We start from the raw sequence: 10,418 nt of genomic DNA, 5'->3' as shown, positions 1-10,418 counted from the left end.
ACTCTATTATACAATATGCAGTGATGAGTTAAAGGTTTACAATCTGATATAAATCTCAAAGCACTGTGATAAACAGCATCCAAAGAAGAGAGAAGTTGAGAGGAAGCAAATTGATACACCACATCACTATAATCGAGTACCGGCAAGAAAGTAGCAGAAATTAACCTCTTTCTTACATTAAAAGAAAAGCAAAACTTGTTTCTAAAATAGAACCCAAGCTTTATTTTTAAATTTTTTCTTTAAATTAGTTATGTGAGACTCAAAAGATAATTTATCATCGATAGTGATGCCAAGATATTTATATTCTTTCACTAACTCAATCACATTACCTTGCAAAGTCTGGAGAGGAATGAAAGTGTCTACTGTCTTTTTCGAGCTTGAGAATAACATGATTTTAGTTTTATCTACATTCAGAACAAGTTTTAGTGTTTGAAGCCGAGACTGAATAACATCAAAAGCTGCTTGAAGTTTAAGCAAGGCTTGCTGTTTTGAAGGTGCACCACAATACATAACAGTATCATCTGCATAAAAGTGAAAATAAACATCTTGATTATCATGATCAATACTGTTAATGTAGATAGTAAATAAAAGAGGCCCCAACACGGATCCTTGGGGAACACCTTTAACAATCTTCAATAGTCCTGAATTTTTACCCTCAGCCTGAACACATTGAGTTATATTACTTAAATAATTTTTAAACCAGAAAATAACATGATTTGATAAGCCAACACTCCTTAATCTATGCAGCAGTATCTCGTGATCCACTGTGTCGAAAGCCTTTGATAAATCAATAAAAAGGGAAGCGCAGTAATCACCTTTATCAACTAATCCCACAATGTCATTCAAAACTTTCAGAACGGCTGTTGTGATACGATGTTTTTTACGAAACCCAGATTGATTACTCGATAAAACTTTGTGTAAATTCAAATAACAAGTCACTTGATCACTAATAAAACTTTCTAAAATTTTTGATAGGACACAAAGCTTTGAGATTGGCCTATAATTATCTAATATCTAAGGGTCTCCCCCTTTTAATAAAGGAACAACAAAAGCTGATTTCCAGATTTCCGGAATAACACCAGTATCTATTGAAAGATTAAAAAGATAAGTTAAAGGGGTCGAAATAATATCAGCTGCCATTTTCAAATAGATAGTTTCCACACAATCAGGACCTGGTGATTTATTTGTATCAAGCGATTTAAGTGCTTTATGGACATCAGAACTCTTGATGTGTACAAAAGTGAACTCTAACCCTTTTTAGGAATAGTTTCTGCACTAACAAAGTCATTATTTGAGGACCAAAAATTATGTGACTCAAATAAAGACCCAGAGTCAATAAAATGCTTATTAAAATGGTTAAGTATTTGCTCTTTATCAGATATGATAATAGAATACATAGTTATACGTGAAGGGAAATCAGATGATTTTTTGTTCCCTGCTATATACTTTATATTCTGCCAAAATTTTTTAGGATTATTTAAATTTGTCGTTGTATTTGCAATAAAATAATCTGCTTTAGCTTTTCTAATGGCGACTGTACATTTATTTCGAAGCTGTCTGAAACAAATCCAATCAGAATCTGAATCAGATTGCCTGGCTTTTGCCCAAGCAGCATCCCGCTCACGTATCAGAATAGACAATGCTCTAGAAAACCAAGGATTATCCCTGCCTTTAACTCTAAATTTCTTCAATGGTGCATGTCTATTAATAACCGATGTAAGACCATCATAAAAATATTGCCAAGCAAACTCGACATCGGGAATGAGGAAGATCCTTTCCTAATCATAAGTAGCAAGGTCTTGAAGAAAACATTGCTCATTAAAATATTTCAAACACCTTTTTGTAATAATACGTGATTTCTGTTTAGGTAATTTTGTATCTCTAGCTGTGGCAACAACACAATGGTCACTAACATCATTTGCATATACTGAGGCCAGTGAATATTTGTGTGGAACATTTGTAAAAATAAGATCAAGTAATGTTGACTTTTTATAATCCTTCAAATTTGGTCTAGTCGGTGTCTCAACTAGCTGAGAAAGGTTAAGAGTATCACAAATTAATTTAAGAAGCTGACTGCAACCAATTCACATTAAAATCACCCAGAAGAAGAAGCTCCTTGTAATCCAACGATGTCACTGTGTGCATCAGAGATGAAATGGCGTCATTATTAGCTGAAGGAGGTCTGTAGCAACCAACTACGGTGAGATGTATAGTTTTAGAGACAATGATATTTAAAGCTAGTAACTCATATTGTTTAACCACTGATTCGGAAAGTAATACGGTAGCTTCAAATCTATCCTTGACATAAATTGCTACCCCCCCTCCTCTTTTTGGCCTATCGGCCCTATGGACAATATAGCCATCAATACCAATAGCTTTGTCCGGAACGGATTTATTAAGCCACATTTCAGATAATACTATAACGTCAGCATTGGTATTTTTTACCCAGATACGCACCATGTCCAACTTAGGAAGCAAACTTCTCACATTAAAATGAATAAAACCCAAACCTGATCTAGATTTAAAATCAGTAAGAACATTAAAAACTGAGGTATTGTCATTATAAGGTCCGGGATTTGATAAAACATTACCAGATACCAACAACATGAGAATTATAAAACTCCGTCGTCTAACTGTTTTACTTTCATTACTAACAGATGGAATCAAACAGAGAAGTAGAGTGGTTGACAACGCTGATTTTCTTTCCTGCATGAACAGACTTTACAGAGTCCTCATACACAAAGTTCGAAAATAACAACCTCAGTCGACAGTCCCTAAAAACATGAGTGTTTGTGTATAAAGTTACTCCAACATCTGTCCAATTTATCCCTTTTAGGACTGTAGAGGTATCATGATGCGAGTCATACCTGTAGCTGAAGTTTTCCAGGTTGGATATCAAAAGGAGTAAAGCCAACAAAACCACTCGATCAGAAGTTATAAACATCATTGTCAAGCCACAGTCCACATGCAGCCACAAAAGTCAGAGTAAAATCGTTAATCTCCAGATGCACGCCGAAATTCACCGCGCAGTGCGCGCACGTCCGACTCGATGAAATCAACCGGCCAGGTCCCAGTGGCTGGTGATAATCGACAACACGATCCACGAGAAATTCCCACAGAGTCCACTAAAGCACCACAACGCCAACAGAACACTGAACTCTCAGTCCCAGTCCAGAGTTACATCCAGAAAACAGCAATAAAACTCGGATCAAGAGTAGAATTGCCAACCCGAGTAGACATGCCTAAATTGGCGCTGATCCGTTGTAGAAAACAGTATTTCCGTCAGGCCGTGGGCAGACTCAGGTAAGGTTGGAGAGCTTTGAGTTTAATTGCATGGTGGATACAGTGCTTATAAAAAGTACATTTCATAAAATAAAATAGATCTAAGGTGCGCTGAACATCTCTGCAAATTCACCACTACCAAAGTGAGACTTAAAAATACACAGAACGCCAAAATTAATTTAAAACAAGAAAAGACAAAACAACAAGACGTGTTAGGCAGCCATCTTGGATTGTGATTACCCTGTGCTAAAGGTGTCCACTGACGTGATACCAGAAAAGTCAAAGTACTTTTGAAAGTACAAAGTACAAAGTTATTTGTACTTGTCCTCTTTGTTGTACTCCACCCTTTCCCAGTTTTGATGAAACGCACACACACACACACACACACATGCATGCTCACAGACATATAAATGTAAATATAGGAGTTAATCAGAAGGGACTTGTAATGTTGGCCATCAGTATGCTAGTTTGTCCAAATGTTTCTACATTTTGGCACATGTAAATATTGTCACCTTCTAAAAATAGGTTTTTTGTTTTTTTGTTTTGTTCTTCTCTCTGCCTTAGATGTTATATGTTTGGTCCATGGGGTTATGTATTTGGCACATGTAAACATTGTAACATTCTTTACTTGCATAATAAAAAAATTAAATAAAAAAAAAACACTTCAAAGACCAGCAGAAAAGCGGTTACATCGTCATGTGGTCTGTCTACATCTATTATATTTTCAACAAAGGCTATGTTTCACCCAGATATTTATCACACTGATAAAGGTCGGATCAGAAAAGTACAATCATATACAACAATAAGCACCGAACTAGATCTTAGCTCCCACAGGATGTCAGATATTCAGTGATATGTCAGAGTGGAATATGCTTTGAAATAAAATAAATAATTTTTTTTCTAAAAGATACAACTTAAATGAGGAATTACCAGTGCAGCGATTGACGTGAGAGATACATCAGCTCTGTGACAAACACAAGCGCCTTCACATTCATTTAACACAAATTTTATTTTTAAACATACAGAAAGCCTTTGACAACGTATTATTAAGTGCGTGAGGGGATTAAGCTTTGAAGATTGTTTAAAATAAGAAACTAAAGTGATTGATGTGAAATAAATCTAATATAAATTATTCTTTAGTTGAAATAAGAATAACTTGACATTAGTTGAAGTAGTGAAACTCTTTTAGAAAAACGATTAGCAGACTAATATCTCAGATCATCTGGTCTGTAACTCGACCCTCCCTTGACTCTGAGTGGTCTGAAGCATTCATTTCACAATGGTGTTTAACCCTGGGAGGATCTCTGAGTTTTTGTTATATTTCATCTTAAACTTAAATTTTTTATTTCTTTTATTTTTTATTTTTTAGAAATCTTTAATTCACATAATGGACATCATTGTTCATATAAAAATGTAAGCCATTTTTATTGTCACCTAGCCTGACTATTGTAAAATGTTTTTATATAGTATGTTACATATAATCACATTTTATTTTATTAACATATTTAAAAGAAGAGAATGATGTGTTTTATAAGTTCTATAAACTTAATAATAAATAAATGCTAAGTATGTGTTTAAAATGTATGATGAATGATTTGCTTTATTAGGACGTTTTATAATGTTAAGAAGCTTAATAAATATACAAACCCGATTCCAAAAAAGTTGGGACACTGTACAAATTGTGAATAAAAACAGAATGCAATGATGTGGAAGTTTCAAATTTCAATATTTTATTCAGAATACAACATTAGTCCTATTCGCACGGGATTAGTATTATCTGGGGACCATGTGTGATTTTGAAATTACCCCCCCCCCCCCCCCCCCCCCCACATCTGAATTTCGTGTGGTGCATTCGCACAGGATAAGCGAAGCCTGTGATTTTACTCGAAATTACAGACTTATCTCCCGGATACCCAGATGTCAAGACATTGCGAGTCCCGTTCTATGGTCCAGATGGTAAAAAAAAAAAAAAGAAACTAATAGTTCCCTTCCAGGAACTCGAGCTGCGTCGAAGCGCTAGGGGAACGCCCACAGCGTGACCGCGCTCTGAACCAGAGTGTAACGTGTCCAATGGAAGGGCGAGACGTCATAGGCGGGTGACGTCACTGACCGGAAAGCATATAAGCACGTGCGGTGGAGCCGGCGTTTGCTTTTCGTCATTCAGCAACCGCTTCTCTGTCTGTGTGTACTGTCTTTGCATGTTGTGAGTCTTATTTAGTGTTGTTTGTCCTGCACGATCACTTGAATAGGCTCCAGCAATATGTGCAAGCACTGGGGCGATAGCAGATCGCATTCGGGCTGTGTGTTCCTCCCTGCACACATTATATTACTGCTTGGGATACACGCAGTCTGTGTGTGGTCTGCTTGAGAGCAGAGCGCGCAGATTCAGCTCTCGAGGGAGCTGACTGCTCGTTTGTGAGCTTTTTCATTTCTTACGCCTGCTCTCTGAAGGCTCTCTTTGAAAAAGAAAAAGAGAGGAGTGAGTTTCACTAGCCCTGAATGAAGACGGGCGAGCCCGTGTCTTCTTCCTCCTAGACCTGTCTTCCTCCGAGGAGGTGGACGCGTCGATGAAACAGTGTTTGCACAAGCAATTTATGAATGAGAACGGCGCACATTCAGCTCAAAAAAAGGAGAAATGGGGCTGATTGTGTTTTTCTCCGCTGTACATCTCGCATTCCCGCCGCTGCTGAGGCACGGCGGCGAGTGTGAGTGCGGGGATCGCAGCGCGCGTTGCCGAGGCGACGCGTGCGTTACGTATTCTCATTCATATCAGAGCGATGCCCCGGGTGGAACAGACGCTCGCGAGCTATCTGTCCACTTGCATGGCGTTGTCTCTGAAGGCTCGCGGCTGCAGGTCAGGCTGGTGCGTGTCTGCACACCGAAAAAAAAAAAGAAAGAAAGAGAGTGTTGCAGGCGCACCAAGCTGACGTACCTGCTTAGAGAGCTGGATGAGGGATTGGGGCTCAACTTGATTGAAATATAAGTTGATCGCTGAGCTCCCTAGAAACGCTGTCTGTGGTCGACCCTATCTGACATGAAGGAGAAGATAGGGTTTTCCTCATGGACGCCCCGCTTGCGCCTTCTGGCCTGTTCGGCGACGTCGTCAATTACGTCGTCAACCGGTACCAGGAGGCTCGTAGACAAGCGGCGGCGTTTCAGCGGTTTCTCCCTCACCTGTCTCTAGCTCAGGGGGCTGCTGGGCGGGAGCAGCCCTAGCCGCGTGCCAGCCCCTCTTTAGAGAGGTGCAAAACAGAGCGTGGCTACTCGCACCCCACCGAGGTGGGGCCGTGGCGGCTAACACTCTGGGCCGGGGACCTCTAAGGCTAAGCCGGATCTGCGGACCGTTCTTAAGTCTAAGGGGGTTCTCGGCCAAGAAGCCTACGGGCGTGGGAGATCAGTCTGCCAACCCTGCCAGAGTTCCAGGGCGCAGCTGGCTCCAGCGAGCGATGTTCTCAGTTTCTTCCGCCCCGAAGTATAGCGGAGCTGAGAAGCTCGCCACCCCTGTGGGGGTCTCTAGAGCTTCTGGTTCGGCCGTCTCCTGCCGGTCCTCCGCTTCAGGGCACCGAGCCAGCAGCTCTAGGCACGCCAGAGGCCAGTCTCGAGAGACTGGTTCCCTTAGGAGACCATCGGGCAGCGTGGGAACTACTGCCGATGTGTCTCTTTGGGTCCTGCCTTGCAGGGTCTGGTTCTTCAGCTTGGTCTTCCTAGGAATGACGCGGGTCTGAGGACCGTCGTTCATTAGGAGGCTGAGGCTGAGGCAGTCCTGGTGCTGTGCCCAGGACTTACGAGGGCAGACCCCTCTGGGGTAGATCGGGTGTCCGTCTCCCCCAGCGCCCTCGGGAGAACAGTCTGCCAACCCTGCCAGAGTTCCAGGGCGCAGCTGGCTCCAGCGAGCGGTGTTCTCAGTTTCTTCCGCCCCGAAGTGTAGCGGAGCTGAGAAGCTTGCCACCCCTGCGGGGGTCCCTAGAGCTCCTGGTTCGGCCGTCTCCTGCCGGTCCTCCGCTTCAGGGCACCATGCCAGCAGCTCTGGGTACATCAGAGGCCAGTCTCGAGAGACTGGTTCCCTTAGTAGACCATTTAGGCAGCGTGGAAACTACTGCCAAATGGATCTCAATGGGTCCTGCGTACTGTAGAGAAAGGCCTTTTGTATTCAGTTCGGCGCTCCCCCACCGCCTTTCAACGGGGTGATTCCCACGTGCGTGGGCCCCCAGCAGGCTCTGATCATGGAACAGGAAGTAGACACTCTCTTGGGGAAGGAGGCCATCGAGGTGGTCCCTCCTCACGGAAGAGAGTCCGGGTTCTACAGCCGGTACTTCATTGTTCCAAGGAAGGATGGTAGATCTGAGTCAGTTGAACCGCTCAGTCATGTGACTGAAGTTCAGGGTGCTTACACTCATCAGTCGTGTCTCAGACCAAGTCCGAGGACTGGTTTGTCACGATGGATCTAAGGACGCATATTTCACGTCTCCATCCTTCCCTCTCACGGGAAGTCCCTCAGGTTTGCTTTTAGGGGCAAAGCTTACCGATATCGGGTTCTTCCCGTTGGCCCTGCACTCGTACCCCGCATTTTTAAATCAACGATTGGTTGATTCTAGCTCGATCAGAGCAGGTGGCGACTCGGCATCGAGATGTCGTTCTCGCACACATGAAGGGGTTGAGACTGAACGCCAAGAAAGTGTGATTTCTCCAGTATAGAGAACCACTTATCTAGGCGTGGTGTGGGATTCGACCACGATGCAGGCACGTATGTCTCCCGCTCGGAGCGAGTCGATCCTCACCTCAGTCAAGAGAGTGAAAGAGGGCCAGTCACTCACTGTCAGGCAGTTTCAGAAACTGCTGGGGCTCATGGCAGCTGCGTCCAACGTGATTACTTTTGGCCTCCTGTACATGAGACCCCTACAGTGGTGGCTCAAGACCAAGGGGTTCTCCCCGAGGGGAAACCCGCTTCGCATGATCAAGGTCACGCGGCGATGCCTACGTGCCTTAGACATGTGGAGCCAAGCTTGGTTCTTGTCTCAGGGCCCGGTGCTGGGAGCCTCTTGTCGCCGCGTAATGCTAGCGACGGACGCATCCCTCACCGGTTGGGGAGTGGTCATGAGTGGCCACCCTGCCCGCGGTCTGTGGAGTGGTCGCCATCTAACGTGGCATATCAATTGTTTGGAAATGTTGGCCGTGTTTCGTGCACTCAAGCACTTTCTCCCGGACCTAAGAGATCACCATGTGTTGGTGCGCACCGACAGCACAGCGGTGGTCTCTTACATCAACCACCAGGGAGGTCTGCGTTCGCGCCCCTTGTACAAGCTGGCGCACCAGATCCTTGTGTGGTCCCAGGGCAAACTTCGCTCGCTCAGAGCCATCGATATCCCTGGGTATCTCAATGTGGGAGCAGACATCCTGTCGAGGCAGGGGCTGAGGCCCGGGGAATGGATGCTTCACCCCGAGGTGGTGAAGCAGATATGGAGGTTTTTGGCTGTGCGACTTGAGAGTCAGCGCTATGCCCCTCTAGTTCCTCCAGTTCCCTTGGACTGGACGCTTGGTACAGACCTGGCCGAGGCTTCGTCTGTACGGTTTTTCCCCGATCGCTCTGCTCCCGGGAGTTCTGGATGGCAACAGGGATCTGGTGAACAGGTTGGAGACGGGTTCGCCCTATCTCCTCCTGCATTCCCCAGATCTAGCGCTCTCGCTCGTGGAAGCCCGCATGTGCGGTTCTTCCCCCTCTGAGTGAGTGCTCGCTGTTGCAGCGCACGTTGCCGAGGCGACGCGCGCATTACGTGTGGAAGTTCTGGCCTCTGAGGGGGCGCAGCTCATAGCTTCCGGTCTCTCAACCGAGGTTGCTGAGACCATCTTCCAATCCAGAGCTCCCTCTACGAGGAAACTGTATGCCCTGAAGTGAAAATATTTCACTTCTTGGTGCGGAGACCGCCACCTTGACCCGGTTAACTGCCCGTTTGGTACAGTGCCGCAGGTCCTGCAGGCCCGTTTCTCCGCAGGGGTAACTCACTCCACCCTGAAGGTTTACGTGGCGGCTTTATCGGCCTACCATGCCCTTCTCGGTGGCCTTACAGTGGGTCTACACCCCCTGGTTACATGTTTCCTCCACGGTGCGCTGAGGCTGAGGCCTCCTGTACGACGTGTCCCTACGGGGACCTGGCTGTGGTCTCTTAAGAGAGTGGAGATTGGTAGGCCCTTCATGGCCCCTTCTTATCTCGTCTTTGCCCCTGGTCTGGCCAAAGCGTTTTTCTACCCTCGAGCGGGTTATTTCCTAGATCCCCTCTTCTATACCACGGCCTGTCGTGCTGCAGGCCCTCAGTCCTCCTCCCTTTCGGGAGCCTGACCAGCGAAAGCATAACTGTGTGTGTCCAGTGCGAGCACTGGACGCATACGTCCACAGAGCTGCCCTGTGGAGAAGGACGGACCAATTGCTAGTTTGCTCGGTCCTCCTAAGCGGGGTCTGCCTGCTTCTAGGCAGACCCTTAGCAGGTGGATTGAGGATACTTTTTCCTTGGCCTATGAATCTTCAGGCATCCCTTCGCCTCTGGGGCTTAAGGCCCATTCAACTAGGAGTATGGCGGCCTCCAAGGCCTTTCTGGCAGGGGTTTCGATGCAGGATATCTGCAATGCTGCGGGTTGGTCCACGCCCCTCACCTTTGTTCGGTTCTATCACCTTGATCTTACGGCCACTCCCGGCTCTCCTCTTTTTCGCCCTCGCTGTGCTCCCAGTGATACACACAGGGCAGGTATTTTGGAAGTCTGGAGGCGTGGGCATCTCGTTCCCCTAGCGCTTCGACGCAGCTCGAGTTCCTGGAAGGGAACGTCTCGGTTACGTATGTAACCCCAGTTCCCTGAAGGGAACGAGACGCTGCGTCTCGAAGCCATACTTCCTGTATCCCTGCGGGCGGTTGCTTCATTCCTGGAAGCAAACGCCGGCTCCACCGCACGTGCTTATATGCTTTCCGGTCAGTGACGTCACCCGCCTATGACATCTCGCCCTTCCATTGGACACGTTACACTCTGGTTCAGAGCGCGGTCACGCTGTGGGCGTTCCCCTAGCGCTTCGACGCAGCGTCTCGTTCCCTTCAGGGAACCGGGGTTACATACGTAACCGAGACGTTTTATGCCCCGTGTCATTTACATTT

Source organism: Barbus barbus (assembly GCF_936440315.1).
Source record: "Barbus barbus genome assembly, chromosome: 28".
NCBI lineage: Eukaryota > Metazoa > Chordata > Actinopteri > Cypriniformes > Cyprinidae > Barbus > Barbus barbus.
The sequence above is the reverse complement of the archived record's forward strand: the minus strand, read 5'-3'. Positions refer to the sequence as shown.